This window comes from Amphibalanus amphitrite, unplaced genomic scaffold (genome assembly GCF_019059575.1).
Source record: "Amphibalanus amphitrite isolate SeventyFive unplaced genomic scaffold, NRLGWU_Aamphi_draft 000225F_arrow, whole genome shotgun sequence".
Lineage (NCBI taxonomy): Eukaryota > Metazoa > Arthropoda > Thecostraca > Balanomorpha > Balanidae > Amphibalanus > Amphibalanus amphitrite.
This window is the reverse complement of record NW_024881720.1, coordinates 436,813-454,718: the sequence shown is the minus strand read 5'-3', so window position 1 is coordinate 454,718 and position 17,906 is coordinate 436,813. Positions and strand designations below refer to the sequence as shown.

Genomic DNA, 17,906 nt, shown 5'->3' with positions numbered 1-17,906 from the left:
TTGGCTTCCTAACAGGTGCTCGTAGTTTTCAGCTGCGTTTTCGCTCCATCTTCTCAGATACTTTCTCTTTCGAAAACGGTCTACCGCAGGGAAGCTGCTTGTCACCTATGCTCTTCAATATAATGATAAATGATATATTTAACTCTGTTCCTCAAGATATTCAATACTCATTATTTGCGGATGATTGCGCCATTTGGTGCACAGATGACGATTCGCAATATTCTGTTCCCCGTCTTCAAAATATACTCAACAATCTCGATGAATGGTCCCGGCAGAATGGTTGCATATTTTCTCCAACGAAGTCTGCAGTCATGGTTTTTACAAAGAATACTAGAATGCTGGAGCCTTCACACTTACGTTTATCCGGACACATTATACCTCGTGTCAATTCATTCAAGTTCCTTGGCGTTGTATTAGATAATAGATTGTCCATGAGTAAACACGTCCAATATGTTAAAACAAAATGTACAAGGAGACTTAACTTATTCCGCTGTGTTGCTGGCACAGATTTTGGGGCTGACCGGCAAACACTTCTCCAATTATATAAGTCGCTCATCTTACCAGTAATTGAATATGGCTCTGTAGTTTATTCCGGAGGAAGCGACAACACTTTAAAGAAACTTGACACCATCCAAAATTCATTTATTAGGATTGCAACTGGCGCGATGAAAACTTCACCAATTCCATCCCTTCAAGTTGAGGCAACAATACCACCGTTACACCTTAGACGCATCGAACAGACTTTACGATTCAGTAGTAAAGTCAGATTTCACCCAGACCACAGCGCATTCAAAACACTTACCATTCTTCCATCAATTCACCACAATCGCTTAGGTCCCGCAGAGAAACGATCGGGACTCACCATTGCCTCTAGAATAAGGAAATTTTGTAACGAAATTAACTTCATTCAACCAAACATTCTTCCACTTCCAATACTGAACACCCCTCCATGGGTAGTCAGGTCTTGGAAAGTTTCATTTCTTATTGATTGCCCGAAAACACAAGTGACAGACACAGAAATACAACACAAGTTCCTTCAGACACAACAAGAATTTCCTACACATCATTTTATTTTCACGGACGGGTCCAAGTCGGGTGACCGCGTCGCAAACGCCGTCTTTGATCCCGTAGGAAATCATTCAATATCTACTCGCTTACAAAATGGAACTGGGATATTCATAGCCGAACTTCATGCCATAGTAAAAGCAATTGATTTGGTTAATGAAAAGTCTTGGGCACAAACTATGATCTGCACGGATTCACGATCTGTTGCTCAATCGCTAGAAGCTACATATCCAGCATCACCTCTTCTCATTCACATCTTTAACAAATTACATATATTGTCGAACAACAGGAAAAAGGTCCACTTTCTCTGGATACCAGGCCATAGCGGTATACGCGGAAATACAAAAGCAGACGAACACGCCAAAAATGCCCTGAATCTTACAAGTATCACAAACATTCCTATGGAATACAACTCTATCAGAGCAAACATAAGACAGGCTATTTTTAGAAAATGGCAGGAACAATGGGTACAAATAACACAGCATACACAACTCAGACAGATAAAAGAAAAGATTGAAGTATGGCATACCGCAAAAAGGAATAATAGACATGAAGAAAGGATATTAGCAAGGATGCGATTGGGCCATACAAAATATACACATAACCATATATATACTCGAGACGCCCGCCCAAGGTGTTCACTATGTAACTGCGTACAATCAGTTCAACATATAATTATTGACTGCAGAAAATTCGACAATACAAGACAACGGATGCTCGATTATTGCAATCGAAGGAACATACAATTCACATTGGCTTCTGTTCTCGGCGATTCTGAAGAACCCTTGATTGATCTCCTCTTCGCATACCTTCGTGAAATTAGATTTTTCGACAAACTCTAACTTAGACAATATGTAAATATACTCATCGATATTAGAATACATTGATGTTCACACATGGGCATGCAATGGTCATTTTGACCGAAATGCCTCAAACACAAATAAATAAATAAAGGCTGGAAGTTCACCTATCCGTGCTTCTATCCTCAGGATACTGAAATCCTTCTCCTCCCAGCCGCAACCCCCCTCCGGGCTGGACAGGCAACTTTATCTCATGCGGGCTGCTCCCTTGGAGCGGCACCGCTGCTCCTGAGGGAGCGCACCCCGTAGCCGGGTGCAGTGAGTGCCTTGGGGCTGGGTGGCCTGTCCTCTGGACGGGCTCAGCCCCGGCGACTCACTAGGGTGCCTGCCCAGACCAATGTCTCCCCCTATATCCTATTATCCTCCCGGCTCTGAAATGGTCTTAATGGACCGAAAGGGCCTAACCCAACAAAAAAAAAAAAGGCTGGAAGTTTATCACGGCTTTCTGGACAACTGTATTGTACAGTAGTCCTCCAAATTGGGGCATCGTCATTTGGTGCACTAATTGAGCCGTCCATGTGACGTGTTCACCCCTCGGCCCTGGAGTGACCGACCGGGCGCAACGTCAGATCCTGTATGGGTCGGCGGCTTCGTATGGGTCGGCCGCCCGCGTGCTCAGCCCTGACCGCGCTCTGACCTATGGGTCGGCCGGCCGGGTACTCAGCTCTGACCGCACCCGAGCGCCCGATTCCACTCGGGGCCCGGCTTTGACAGTCAGCCTGTCCGGCTAAAGCCAAAGTCCCTTCAACTGCGCCCCGGCAACAAACTACATAATCACCACGTGTTTCCTTCTTTCACTTGCAATTTGTGTTAAATATAGTAACACATTTACCTTGTATTCTGCAAATGTATTCACACAAGCCTTATGTGTTGAAGACACAATGATATTGTGTTTTAGGACACAACACGACTGGGTTAACACATTTGTAAATTGACACGTCTGCGACGGGTCAAAAAATGCATGATGGCCGTTTTCACGACGGAACTTTCGCAGAGGAACTTATTTGATACCTAAAAAGTACCTACCCTTAGAGGCCTTAACATCCCTCAAACTGAAATATTTTATGTTCAAAATAATTTTAGAAGTTAAAGTCCGGGCATTTTTTGCCCTCAAATCACTTATTTATTTACAAACACAGCAATTTTTGGTTCTAGTAGCCCACCTTTCGACTATGAGGTATTAAATCAGCGTGGCAACTTGCTCCCTCTTTGCTCCCTCGGGTATCTAATTCCGGAATTCTTAAAAACAAGGAAAGTATATATCGAGTTCTCTTTTATACCTATTCAGTTATGTTTTAATGGTGATTAAAATATGACAAATTTTTTAATTACATTTCATATAAGAAAACACGCAAAACAATGAAACAAAAATAACTACGGCAGATAATTACCTTCAGGTATCTAATTCCGACCAATCAGCACCTCAGTAGGATATGACGTCATACAAGAATGGTGGTGAAGGCCGTTTGCAGTCCCGGCCGGTAGGTCACGTGACCGCCGGGCGCCTCGGGTCACGCGGCGGTCGGGAGTCGGACGCGGGGCGTGGTCGCGGGCGGACGCGCGGGGCATCATGCTTTGCTTTGCTTGCTTTGTCAACTTCATATAACTTACTATCGCATTCGTGTGAAAGCCAAACACTGCTCAGTGCCCTTAGAAATTGAGTTTTGGAAAGCTCAAGTCCCTATAGCTCCTCAGGTCGGCAACAGTTGAAGCCTCATCTGAACCCATGTGAAAAAACGAGGGTAAGGAACCTTGTGTTGCTTTTTCTTTTACCGTCATAATTATCTCAAACCATCACAATTTTGAGTTGCCACATTGTCTGCTCCACTACATTCGTGTAAAACTTGGGTGAAGGCTGGTGGCTCAAAGAAAGGTGAAGATATTTCTTTAAGTGCCTAATCCGTGAAATTGAAATATCCCGGCTTTACAAATCTACACTTTTCATTTTCTCCACGATACATTTTTTAAAATTGTTTAAATTTTATCTACATTTGTTAAAATCGGGGCTTTGGTTTTGTGTAAACTAGATCATAAAGTTTACTATAGTTTTGTGTAACCTGATGGCTGAAGAAAATAGTAATTTTGCTAAAATGATGTGCGGAAATTTGTTGCTTTCCAAATCAAATTACTCATACCATACCTATATTTCATTCAAAATTAGGAGGCATTATTACTGTTTTTTCTTGTAACATGAACTGAGTTTGGGTACGGTGCTCCGGAAACGTTGTGGAACTTTAAGCTAGCTAGAGCAGTTTCCATAAAAATTGTTTAGATAGTTGACATGGCTTGTTGACAACTCTTTTGCTGTTTCTAAAAAAGTGGAAAAAATATTTTCCTGCATTAAGCACACAAGGCATGTTATTCTCATAAGCTATCGAATGTGTGTGTGTGTTTTTTTAAGCTGTTTTTTTAAGCTTTTAGCTGTAACTTCAGTTACTTCACTTTAGAACATATTGCCCAGAATGCGTCACTGATCATGAGCTGGTATATCATATCATATGTAGCAAATACATAAATGAGAATAGTGTGTCATGAATTTTTGTGCATGCTTCTGGATCATCTGTAATTACATCAAAGGCTCGGCTCAAGAGTGTCCTGCCGACCAGCTTATGCCCAACCCTTTCTGTCCGCAGAACGTCGCCTGCGACTCCCGCACGCCGTTTGCCCCGGCCGTCCGTACTGGTCTTCGCGCTGCGAGCCGCGCTGGAGTTCGCGGCGGCGTCGTGGAGCTCCCATCGGGACGGCGTGTGATGCCCGCGTCGATCTTATAAGCCGTGAGCTTCGATTGGCGGCTCACGCGGTCACCAGCTGTATGTACAGCCTCGGCCCCGACGACCCCGCTAATGGCCGAGACCGGCATACCCCCGGCATGGGTCCGCTGTCCGGCGCAGCGCTGGCCGCCCGCATGCTATGCTACTTTTGGCTGTATCGCTGCCCAGTGGGAGCGCGCTCCACGCTGCGGAAGAGGTACACGTTGCGACCCGACTGAGGACTGCAACCGGATGGTGACACGTCGGCCTCTGCGCCCTGGCCGGGGCAGGCGTGACCGACGTCACAGTGGAGGAACGCCCAAACAAGACCAGCCCACCGTCGGAGCAGCATGGAAATATCATGTTCTGCCTGGACGTCGGACCCGGCGGCGGCGCAGTGCACCTGCACACGTGCGGAGAGGGGCGCTGGAGGCTACTCTGGAGCTTCTGCCATTCCGCGGCGCGACTGCTGGCAAAACGGCGGCGATTGAGGCGGTTGGGAACAGCTGCAGCAATGGTGATGGCGGTGATGGCGACATGGCGGTTTGGGACTTTATCTCAGCGCGGCCGCCGCCCAGGCGCCGCTGCGCCCGGCTGCTCAGCCACCCACCGGATGGCGGGGTGGCCCTTACGGCCCTCACGCCCGTTCGGTCTGCGGCCACGTTGTGGGGTGGCGGTCGCGGGGTTAGCGGCGTTGGACTTCGTCCTTTATCCAGACTGCACCGCACCATCTGAACGGATGGATCTGCCAAGAAAGATGACATCCAAGGCGGCTATGAGGCGATCACAAAGCTTCACCAAGAGCTTCTCCTTCATGGGGCCGGCCGGCCGTTAAGTCGCAACACCGACTGCCGAGTGCCAACAGCTGCGTGCGCTGGCGCCGACGCGTTGTGGGCCGCGCTGCTGACGCCCAAGCTGCGATATCAACCATCTATGAATAAGTGGCAGCGGTGGCGGCTTGTCAGTTGTTAACGTGCCTTAACAGACGTTGCGAATAGCCCGCGTTGGAATCGCATGGTTGGGAACACAACGCAAGTAAAAATGGGCTTCCTTGATGAACCTACTTTTTAAGCATTGTAGCCTTTGTAATTTTGGATGTTTTGCTGTAGATATTATTTTCTACATATAAGTATATAGGCACTCACGTGCTTTAAATCGCGCAATGCAATTGAACCATGGTAAAGACAATGATAAATGAACTGAGAGCTGACATGCCCCATGCTTTGTGTGTGTATATGTGTGTGTGTGTGTGTTTTTTTTTGCGAGTCGATAAAAGTGGTTTTGGACACTGGATGAGTTTTTAGGGGTGTGGTGAGGGGGGATGTAATTCCACAGACCTTCTGTCAGATTCACTAATGCAGTAGGTCTGTGCGGTGTTTAGTTATCGGAGCATTCTTTGAAAGTCGTGAATAGGGCCACCGAGTACCTAAAGCCGTGATATTCCCCCACAAAAACTTCTTTTAAATAACCGGGGATAGGTACATGAGCAGAGTAAATGCTATTACGAACGCCTACCACAATGCTGAGCGAATAGGAAAATCCATAGATGGAGAATTGTGCCGCGTTACGGGTGCTCGGGCGCAGCCAATCCACCGTTACCCCAGCGGTGACCTTGACCCGCATCGTCTGTCTCGGCTCCCAAGCCAAACCGGCGTGGAATTGGGAGCGTTCGAGCACTCATGGTCCAGCGCAATTCTCCACCTAAATCCATTCCTGATACACATTTGCTTGCTCATAGTCATGTAACCCCGGTAAATTCACCCAACTTTCATATTGGTCGCTCCATAAACAGATGGCCACAGAGATCAACTTAAAAGGCCATTGTTGCATTCATTTAGTGGAGATCATTAAAGAGCCGTGACAGGCCACAAGTCGCGTGACATCATACGTGTAACCAGGGCACTAAAGAGTCGGGTACTCCAAAGTTTTTCCTAGTATATACTAGAATTATACTATATCATCTAGAAAAACAACTAGAACTGGGAGTTTTTTACTATATACCGAAAATTATCCTAGGATATGGCTGCGCTGAAGCGCGGCGCAGCTGGCGCTCGTGTTTCAATACATTGCGCTTCATATTTATACACAAGGCGGCCTGTGGTTTCACGCGGTTCCATGGTGTTCTCCCTACATTTAAATACTTACAAATTGTGCTGGCTAAGTATTTAATAACTATCGTGTGCATTAAAAAATTGGCTCTTCATTATGCATGGAATTGTGTGTACAAAGGCCTTTCTGAGTAACTGTGTACAAATTTGCAAACTGCTGTCCTTGACTGGGTGGTGGGCCAGCCTCATGCTTTCTCATTCTTTCACTGTTGCGTAGCAATGTGTTAAAAAAGAAGTTTCAAGGAATTTTATCAATTGTGATGCATGGCGACACCTTTCGACTTATCTGTGAGCATATTTGGTATAATCGTATTGCAAAGATTGCGTACACCGGCTTTATCTATTTGCAATGGCAGCTTTCGTACGACATTTGTGTATTGTCTTTTCTATGTTGGTCGCTACTCGTTTGTATGTATTTTTAGAGCCCTGACAGGCTGATGAAGGATGACTAAAGTCTTCTGAAAGCTATCATTACTAAGAAATGGAGCTGGTGTTATGAACAGTGAACAGTGTCCCAAAATTTTATTTCAGAGTGAAAAATTGTTCTTGAAAATTGGAGATGAAAGTGGAAAATTGATTTCAGTTGGATGTCACTTCCCACCCAAAACTGGCAAATTTTGGGACATTGGTTTTGAACAAACTTAACAATACAATACCACTGTCCCAGGCTCCAGCTGAATAACATCTACATATAACATAATACTTTGTGTAAGCATCTTGTACAACTGTGTTGCTGTGATAATGAAATCAAAACACATGCATCCTGCATCCATGAAAGTGGATAGTAAGTAGAAAGAAGCATTTGTTGCCACATGTTAGTGATAATTGTACAATTTCTTGGTATTTTAAGTTTGTATGAAAACGCGTAAGATTTAGGTGATTGAAACTAAACATGGAAGATAATTTTTAGGTCAATTTTTACTTTTTCTTTTTTAATGCTGTTCTTGATATTCCACTTCACTCAAAACACACCAGTTCATAAGTTATTTCAGGGCTTTCGCAATAGCCATGTCTTTGTGGTCAATCATCCTCAGAGCAGCCTGAGTCAATTCCATTCACGACTTCCTTAGCCATATATCTCTGATCCTTTTTCAGGACAAGACATGCACTACTACATATGCTGTGCCTGGCTCAAGATTCCTATATGTAGCAAGGTTGCCCTACCGACACTGGCAAAATGAATGCTTCCTTGAACAAAGCTAACCAAAGGTGCCATCAACTGTCTTAATCTGAACAGGAAGGAAGCCTAGTTTTCAACATAGACAATGTGACTTTCAGGGTGTGCACCACCCGGTGTTCATTTGTTAACATCAATAATGTGTGACCACGAAAGGAAACCCTTCTGAAGGTAACATCTCTCGACCATTCTAAGATCCTGTCCACTACCTTAATATTAACAGGTCTTTTAAATAACCATGCATTATTCCTCTGATAATGCTTGTTATGTTTTCAAATAGGTTCATGTTCTTTCATCCTGATTTTTCAAAGATAAATATCACTTGAGTTTGTTTTTATTGCAAGTGTGATGCATGTAATTTCATCTTCATGTTTTCTCAGATCGAAGATCTTGCTCGCAGCTATGCCTCATTGCCTACCATGGCCAAAACCTCTTTGAGGTTTACTGTAGGTAGTGTTCTCCGTCTGATTGTTATGTGTTGAGGATGAGCTGAATGTTACTGATATTGATACCTGATATCTAATTGTGGTCAATGTTAAGTGTAACACCGTGACATCTTCCAATGCCAAAGTTTATTTCCAACGAGCCAAAGCTTGTTTGCATTGCAATTACGAGCGGTAGTGTGATGTGTGGAACGTGTAGTATGTACGATTGGGAACCACTTACTCTGGTGGCATGTTTGCATATATGAGAATGTTCAGTGTTCATCGTCTTTAGATAATAAAAGCATTGGCATATCAGGAAGTGGATTGTTCGGTGGTCGCCTAAAATGGTATCAGAGCTGCAATTTTGACACCATCGTGTTCGTCATGCTCAGCCACATCGAATGATATGCTTTTTGTATGGGTGAGGTCAATTTAGGATGTTGACCTCCGTCCAAGGTCAGGTCAGGTCATTACCTCATGATGAGGTCAAGTTGCACGTTATTCAATTTGGCAGGTCTTTCTGAGTCTATTTGTGTCTTTTCCGTCTAAGATCACTGTCAGCGCCAAAATAACTGTCTCTATATCCCCCCCCCCCCATCGGCTTATAATGGCCAGATCACCTGACCGACCTGACGTTCGGTGACCCTTAGGAGAAATCCGAAGTTAACGACTTTTGAGAATAAGGGAGTTTGATAAGTTCTGTAAGTTTCATCTACCTGTGATAGATCTCCTTGAATTGATGGAGTTGCTATGTTACGACGTTTTTGAGACCGTGCAGAGGTTCACTTATGACGTCATAGGTCAGTGACCTGACCTGACCTGAAAATGAGGTTGGTGTCACAAAATCCGGCTTGAATCAAAGGTCAGGTATGCCAACTTACAACCCTCCATCACCAGCGCGCTCACCCCTACTTTACTTTGCAGCAATGGTTTGCCGCACATTAACGATAAAAGTTTTGGTCTGTCCGAGATTCGAACACAGGACCTTCCGATGTATCAAAAACATGGGGTCATATATGGACGAATATCTCGAAAACGGTTGGATGGGCTTGAACTTTTCATCCCAAAAATGGAAATAAAAATGTTGTAGCTATCTTTTGACATACTTTGTATGTGGATGCCCACACTACGAAACCTTGAAAACCGAGCGCGAAAAGTCGCATTTTAACACGCAACCCTATGGGCTAGTAGGAAAAGTCACGCTCATGCTGCCATATGACTTTGGAGGGGGCTGCGTGTAACGACCAATGACGTCGGCCTGCAAAACCCAATGGAAGCGGCTAGCAGCGTGCAATAAAACAGGGCGCTGCTTTCTAAATGTCTGTCGTGCGCCATAAATGAACATATTCTTTGTAGCCTGGCAACTCAGTATCTTTTTTTAACTATTGTACTAGTATTTAATAATTTCATAATTTTATAATTGTGCTTACGCTTTATGTTGATATTAGTGATAAATCCTTAGATAAAGTAAATCGATGTGATATTTAATAGAAAAATAGCAAACTAACGCACCATTCATTCGAAAGCTGGGGAACCTACTAAAAAGAACTACTAAAATTCCTGAGGAACTAAAGGATTAAATGGGGATTAAATAGATGCCTGCTATTCCGTCGTGAAAACGGCCGATGCAGGGTACACAAGAAAGCCTAGTTAACACGCTCTGCCTGTGCGTTTTTAGTCGTTTTTTGTGTCATTTTGTTTTCAGTGTAGGAGTCGGCCGTTGACACAGATTCTTGATCGCACGCTTACCCCGGACCACGGGCCATGGGACAATACAGTTCAGTTCTGTTCTGTGCGGCGGCGGTGGTGACGTGTTAGTGTGTGTCGCAAAAAAAGAAAATCAAAATCGCAAAATGCCCCCTCGAAACTGCCCCTCCTCTGGATCCGCTAGCGATCGTCACATTATGTAGTCGAATCTGGTTATTTCACTGTTTCATCCATGAATGTGACCACCCGTCCTACTCTTATGTCTAGTGTCACCCTTAAGAAAAACACAGCTTTGTTTTAACAACCGTTGTTAAAATTTACATAAAAGTTGAATATAACCGACAAATAGAGCCACTGCCTCGTCGATTTCGCATTACAACTAGTTCCGTTGCAACACACCTAGTTTCGTTGCAAAGTAACTAGGTAGTTTGCATCCTAACTAGTTAGTTTGCAAACTAACTGGACGGTCAGTTAGTTTGCAACGGAACTAGTTTCGTTGCAAACTACCTGGCCGGTCAGGTAGTTTGCAACGAAACTAGTTGCGTTGCAAACTAACGGATTTCGCATACTAACTGTAACATATACACATCTGGAACGGCCTCCCAGAAAACGTTGTGACCGCACCTGACTTAACTAGCTTTAAGAGGGCCTTGGCCGATGCGATTCGTGACCAACTGTACCAGCCTGCGGGGTAGTTGATGATGAGCAACTTCGTGTCAAATATTCTTGATTCACATGTATTTTTTCGTATGAGCTATTTATGTGGATGCTATAACTCCAGTTGCTATGTAACCCCTCTATACTCGCGAATTCTTCTCAACTGGCGCATCCTTTGATCCTGGGTTCCCTTGCCTTGACTATCCTTAAGGCTGTCAGGCTTGGTGAACCCTACCAGGTGAGAATACCAGGTGAGCAGCATTGACAGTACGCAACTTGTGGTTGTAAATCATGGCCCGCGGTTTTCAACACCGAATTCTGCAAGTGCCCGATTTATATTGGTTTTAAAAGTCATAGGCGTAGGAACAGGGGGGGGGGCAGGTGGGCAAGTGCCCACCCACTTTTCGAGGTGGGGGGCCAACCATGTGTTTTGGCCCACCCACTTTTTACTCGAGGCCCCTTGTCTCGATTTGATAGGACGTCGTCACCTTCCAGAATAAACAAACTCGGTAAAAATAAGTTCCACGAATCCCCACGCACGGACTCTCAAGGGGCAGTGATGGATCCAAAGAGGCCCTCTGTACATACTTGTCAGTCGAAGCCCCTGAGACTGATGGCCTGAGAGACCCTAGTGGATCTGAGGAGGCCCCAATATCCACACTGGTCTGGGGAGGCCCCTGACACTGGCGGTCTGGGAGGCCCCTCTTTCCATACTAGTCAGAGGTCTGAGACTGGTGGTCTGGGAGGCCCCTCCATCCACACTAGTCAGAATAGGCCCCTGACACTGGCGGTCTATCCGAGGCCCCCTACCCTCACTAGTCAGAGGAGGCCCCTCTATCCTCAAAAGTCAGAAGAGGCCCCTGAGACTGCTGGTCTGGGAGGCCTATCCATCTACACTGTAGTCAGAGGAGGCCCCTGAGACTGATGACCTGATAGGCCCTTATTATCACACCAGGCAGAAGAGGCCCATGAGACTGATTGACTGAGAGGCCCTTCTATTCACACTGGCCACAGGAGACCCCCAAAACTTTCGGTCTGGGAGGTCCCTCAATCCGGCACCAGTCAGAAGAGTCCCCTGAAACTGATGGCCTGGGAAGCCCTTATATTCACACTAGGCAGAAGAGGCCCCTGAGACTGATGGTATGAGAGGCCCTCATATTCACACCAGTCAGAAGAGGTCCCCGAGGCTGATGGTTGTGAGGCCCCTCTGTTCATATAACTGGCCACTGGAGGCCCCTGAAACCGATGGTCTGGGAGGGCCCTCTATCCACACTAGTCAGAAGAGGCCCCTGAGACCGATGGTCTGAGAGGCTCTTATATTCATACTGGCCACGAGAGGCCCCTGAGACTGGTAGTCAGAGAGGTCCACTCCTAATGAATCTAAGGGGGCCCTCTATCCACATTTACACTTTTCTAGGGAGGCCCCCGAGACTGATGGTCTGAGAGGCCCTTTTATTTATACTGTCCACAGGAGCCCCCAGAGATTAATGGTCTGATAGGCTCTTCCATTTATGCTAACCAGAGGAGGCCCCTAGGATTGATGGTCTAACAGGTCCTTCTATTTATACTAGCCAGAGGAGGCCCATGAGACTGATGGTCTGAGAGGCCCTTCTATTCAAACTACATAGACAGATGAGGCCCCTGAGAATGATAGTCTGAAGAGCCATGCGGCGGCAACTGACCGTGGCCATATTTCGGCTCGGTAAGGCCCCACAGAGCTCATGAGAGCACCTCAAGGGCTCCTAAGTAGATACGCTTATCCCCATAAGGGTGGCATAAGGGCTTCTGAAGGCTCCTTGTAGGCATCTAAGGGCCCTTTCCGGCCTCTAACGGCTCCACTCGCCTGTGATGGCTCCCCACCAGTGTTTATGAGCGCCACACAGCGGCGCCTTTGAGGGTCATACTAGTGTCTCCTAGGGCCCTACATCGGTGGCTCTCGGGGCCCCACACCGGCGCCTCTGTGGGCCACCACACCTGTGTATCTCAAGGCTCTACAGGTACAGGTCTCGCGGGTTTTAGCGGTAGGTTTTGCACCTAGAAAATTTAGTGTACTTCAGGCTATATCTTCGTCGTCTTAAGCTTTTAAGTGTTGAAGATGCGATCGACTTGTTGGGTAACAAGCCGGCCATGACCGTGTAAAATGGCTTCATCGTAGATCGATTAGTTTCTGAGATATAACCGGAAATGTAAAAGTTCAAAACCTACCGCTTAATCTCGCGAGACCTGTACATCTGAAGGACCCACACCGACACCTCTGAGGGCCCCACACCAGTGTCTCGGAGCTCTGAAGGCCCCACACCGGTGACTCTGAGGACTCACCGGCTCCTGAGAGCACCATGTTGATGTCTAACGGCTCCACAAGGCCACTGAAGGCACCACACAAGCTCTCACTGAGCCCTAATGTCCATGTACCTACCGGCCTCTGAGGGATTTAAGCAAGCGCATTCATAACTCCACACCAGCAGTTGTAAGGGCTTCACACTGAAGTATCTGAGGGTTCCACACCGGTGTCTCTAAGGGCCACATACCGGCATCTCTGAGGGCCCCATACCGGCGTCTCCGAGGGTCCACATCTGGCGGGCACCCATCAGCGACTGAAGGTCCCACACTGTCGACTCCGACAGCCCCATCTGCGTCTGGGAGCACCATGCCGTCTCTAATAAGAACCACAGCGGCTCCTCCGTACGAAAGATGGGCGTCTGCATGCCAAAGGGGAGCGGTTCGGAGACAGAAGGGCACCTACGTGCAATAGAGGTCTGCAAGACTGCAACTGATCAATGCCATGGGGGTGCATTCATAAGAAACAGGGGCGCCGGCATGGCAAAGAGAGGCGCCTTCAAGTGTCCATAAAAGAGAGACGCCTATGATAAGCACACATTGTATGCGACAACGGGGACAACGACAACGGACTGTGGGACATATAGGGATGTCTCTGATGACTATACATAGGGCGCTTATATGCCAAAGAGGGCGCCTATGAAGCTAATGGGGGCACCTGGGAAACGAGGAAGACATTTGTGTAAGGGTTTTCAGGGGTCATGCGCCGTTTGCGGCAAATAGATTCTAAAAAAAAAAATCGGAGGGGGAATAAGTTTTAAAAATGGTGCGGACTTTCCGCACTGTTCGCTTAAGCGGTTACGCCCCTGGGTACATCTGCCCGATCTCAGAAGCTAGATTTGGAGGTCATACTTGAAAGCAGCCAGCAGGACGAGGCAAAAGTTGGAGGCCCCTGAAAATAGGAGGCCCCCTGGAAAAGGAGGCCCCTTGACAGGGTGGCCCGCCCACTTTTCATGACGTTCCTACGCCCGTGTTAAAAGTTATCTTATCAGATAGAGAATTTAATTTCCTTAAATATTGGGACTTCAATAGATGCCGACTCGGTCTTGTTTTTTAGTAATATTCTATTGAAGGTTACAGTGAGACCTTTAGCAGGAAGGACGCTAATACATTCCAGACCTAAAAAATGTAGCTTACATCAAAACTGCAATAAAACATGCATATCTGGAAAGAAAATTAAATTTTAATTTCAAAGAAGTCCTTTTGCACGCCAACCTCCAACAGCTTTACCAAATATTGTTGTTTTTGTTCAGGACTGTTCAGTTTCTAAAAAAAAACTAAGTTTCATATTCGGAAGCCAATTGCCAAATTTCCCGATTTAGATGAGCTTTGATATTTTGATATGTTATAATGTGAATATTTTTTAATATTTTAGTGATTCATTTATATGCCGACTCGGTCTTGTTTTCAAAAAATATGACATTTAGTGGGACAGGGTGACCAAGGACACCAATGGCGGTTGTGTCTTCAACATCAACTAAATACAGTTTCAAATGTTTAAAAGGCAACAAAACACACATAATCTGAAAGATATTTCAATTTTGATATTTGTTGACCATGTTTTGAACCCCACATCACTGAAATTACTCGACAATTCAGGGTGGATCATTGGCAGGTCCGGTAGGCTGAACAGCTCAGAACCATGATAATTTCGAAATTCAATGAAAGAGTGTCGGCCTATGATATTACTTTTTGCCCTTCAATTTTATTTTTTGATTGTAAAAAAATAATTTTGTCCATGAACAATCTTTGCATTTTAAGATATATATTTTTTGAAATGGCGGAGATAGCCAACAATTTATTTTCGTTAATGCTTCACAGGTTCATACATGACGTGCTCTGTGATCATAAATCAAAAATATATATACAAATCATAAAACTCATTGAAATTTGTTGCTTAGTTCTCTTTTTTGAACTTAAAAGGTCAGCTGAAAATAGTGGTCAAAATACCTTAGTGTTGTAGTTTCGAACCGGTTTTACCTAGTTCTCTATATACCGTGGTGAGCTCATTTCATACATGATACAGATAGAGTATAAAGCAAATTGGATGCCACCAGTGTCGTCAAACTTACACTGTCTCGGTGACGTCTCCATGTGATGCCCCTAATTGTTCTAGAACAAGCACGTACTTACACATGAGCGTCATTCGCGGGGTTTGGAGAGGGCTGGTGAGTGGTGAGCTCATTTCATACATGGCAGTACATTTCAGATACATGCACCTGAGATGGGGATGTGCCACCGTGCATGTAGTTTGCGCTGCGCTGTCGCTGGTCGGCCCGAGGCAATAGCCGACACGCTCAGTCAGACGCAGCGTTACCGCTGCTAGGGAAATTTCCCTTTTCTATGGAAATCAGCGAAGATCTAGGGATATATGGATTTCACACGAAATCTAAGGAAATACCACCAACCCGAAAAATTGTTGTTTTTTCAACAATCGAAATCATTGTTGTCATGAATTATTCTTCCGCATGTCATACCAAATAAATATGAAAACATTTTTCAAAAATTTAGGTTAACCCGCGCACCGACTGCGCCAACTTCGCACCGACGGGGGGGGGGGCGGATGACCGCCCCCCCTGAGATCTCGAGAACGAAGCAAGATAGCGACAAGCGGTAAACGGCATCGGATACGCACGGACAAGGTCTACAATTTTTACAAAGGTCATTTTCAGGTCAGGTCAACGATGACGTCACAGGGGTCGAAAAAGTCAAAATGGCGGCGCTAGATATGGAGAGTTTTTCTCGAATAACTTTCGAATTAGTCAAGATAGAAACAAACTAAGGGCATCATCGTGATCCTCTCGTTAATTCGCATCGAATGTTGTGACCTCGAGGTCAGCATGTATATCATTCGATGCGTCTTGACGAGCTGAACACAATGAGACCATCCGCGCGGCTGTATCTTGTTCCTGTACGGAGTTATTAGCAACAAAAACCTTTGGTGACCTTTGATGACGTCACATGACCTTACAGCTGCCCAACAGCAAAACACTAAACAGACCTCAAGGTAGTGAAGGTTGATCGTATATGAAGTCATGTATGGTATATGGGGCCATTCCGACCCGTTTTAGTGGTAAAAACAGGGAGTTGATTTTTCCCCATTGACTTAAAATGGGGAGGTCGCGAAATTGACCTGACCTAAGGTCACCAACATCAAAATTCCGAGATATACAAATTGTAGCTACTAATGACCTAATAACATCTTGCGACTTTCAAAGGCCTCCGACATCTACTGTAGCTCTGGCACGGTGACAAAGTTGCAAAAAAGTGACTTGAGGTTGGGTCATTCAAAGTGACCTGGTGACCTGCCCTTAAAAGTTAGGAGGTTCAAACTTACACACCATGTGTAAAATTGATGAGAGAATAGTCGTACCAAATTTCGCGGCGCTACGCGCCGCGGTTTTCCCGCTATCCGCGAAAAACCTCAGGGGGGGGCGGATATCCACCCCCCGTCGGTGCGCGTGTTAATAGGACCCTCGTTTTAAAGATATAAAGGGAATTACATACCTACCTATGTATGCATGTATATATAATTCTTGCTATTATTCCAAAACAAACTGCTTCTGCGTTGTTTCATTTCGGGTGCGGCTAATTTTTCACATCAAAGTTTTTATTTTGGCGCAATTTTTACAATGTCTACTTCTAGCGCATATCACTTCCTTACGGTCAAACTGACGGTGCAAAATAATGCATCGACTCGTCTCTTACGCCAGCACTACCGCTACCCATACGATGTTGGTAGTTTCCCGCGTCCCACAACACACCACAATTTGCGATATACCACGCAATTATATTATACCACATACAGTAATTTGCTATATGCCAGCAATTTCATTAGAATCTCTTACGTTAACGTTACAGAATGTAGTTAATTGCTGTTTTAGGACGCAGCGACTATAACACGAATGGTCAAAATGAGGAAAGTACGTCAAATTCCATGAAAATAACCGCATCTAGGGAAATGATTTTTAAAACAGGGAAATTTTCGTGAGAATCTGGGGAAACCAGCGACATGCCAGCGGTAACGCTGGTCAGACGGCGAGACAGAGAGACGCCCATGATAACCGCCACGCCTCTGAACTTGTTCGCTCACGCATCTGAAGGGAAGCGGGCCGACGCAGGCTGTGCTACGGGGCTCTTCAAGCTTACAACCAGCTCCCATTTATCAAACGAGATGTGCATCTAAAACACCAACTGAAGCAGCGTATTTTTCAACTAAGCAGCGTCTAAAACATCGTCATATGCATACGTGTAGCCACATGGGTCGACCATGACTTTCCCTGTTTTTAACTTTTGAGTTACTGACGTGTGAATATGCAGATCTTTCGCCAAATAAATCTGAATCTGAATCCAATCTGAATCCAAGTTTATACGCATCAGAATGAGCAAGATTAAAGAAGCCTGAGGACCTATTCGCACATTGCCAGGGATACTGACGTGTGGTCAGTCATTGCCGGATTTCGCGTGACTACTTCTCTTTTTGCATGGTATCATGATAGCGTGTTGTTTTTATGTTCATTTCGCTTTCTTAGCACGGAGTGCCGCAACTAGTTGTTTTATAATATCTGGACTTTTAACGTAAGGTTTTTTTTTGCGTCGCTTGCACTGCGGATGGGCCTGGTCCTCTGTTCATGGATGCGGACTATTTAGATATTTTTTTTTTAGAATAATACAAAAAAATATCTGGCTTCCAGCTCTGTTTCTCCTCAAATTATCCGTGTCTAGAACAAAATGACCTTGAATGACCTTTCGTGACATTAACATTGACCCCAACAAAAATATTCGGGGCGGATATTCAGCTCCCAGTATGATCTACGACG

The 17,906-nt window shown here is 45.3% G+C and overlaps 1 long non-coding RNA gene across 1 annotated transcript; it reads left to right on the top strand.

Moving 5' to 3' along the window:
• The first annotated feature begins 6,701 nt into the window (after positions 1-6,701).
• Positions 6,702-8,700, top strand: LOC122385623. Its single transcript, XR_006257227.1, has 2 exons — positions 6,702-7,567; positions 7,879-8,700. It is a non-coding gene; the product is annotated as an uncharacterized LOC122385623 (long non-coding RNA).
• The last annotated feature ends 9,206 nt before the right edge of the window (positions 8,701-17,906 follow it).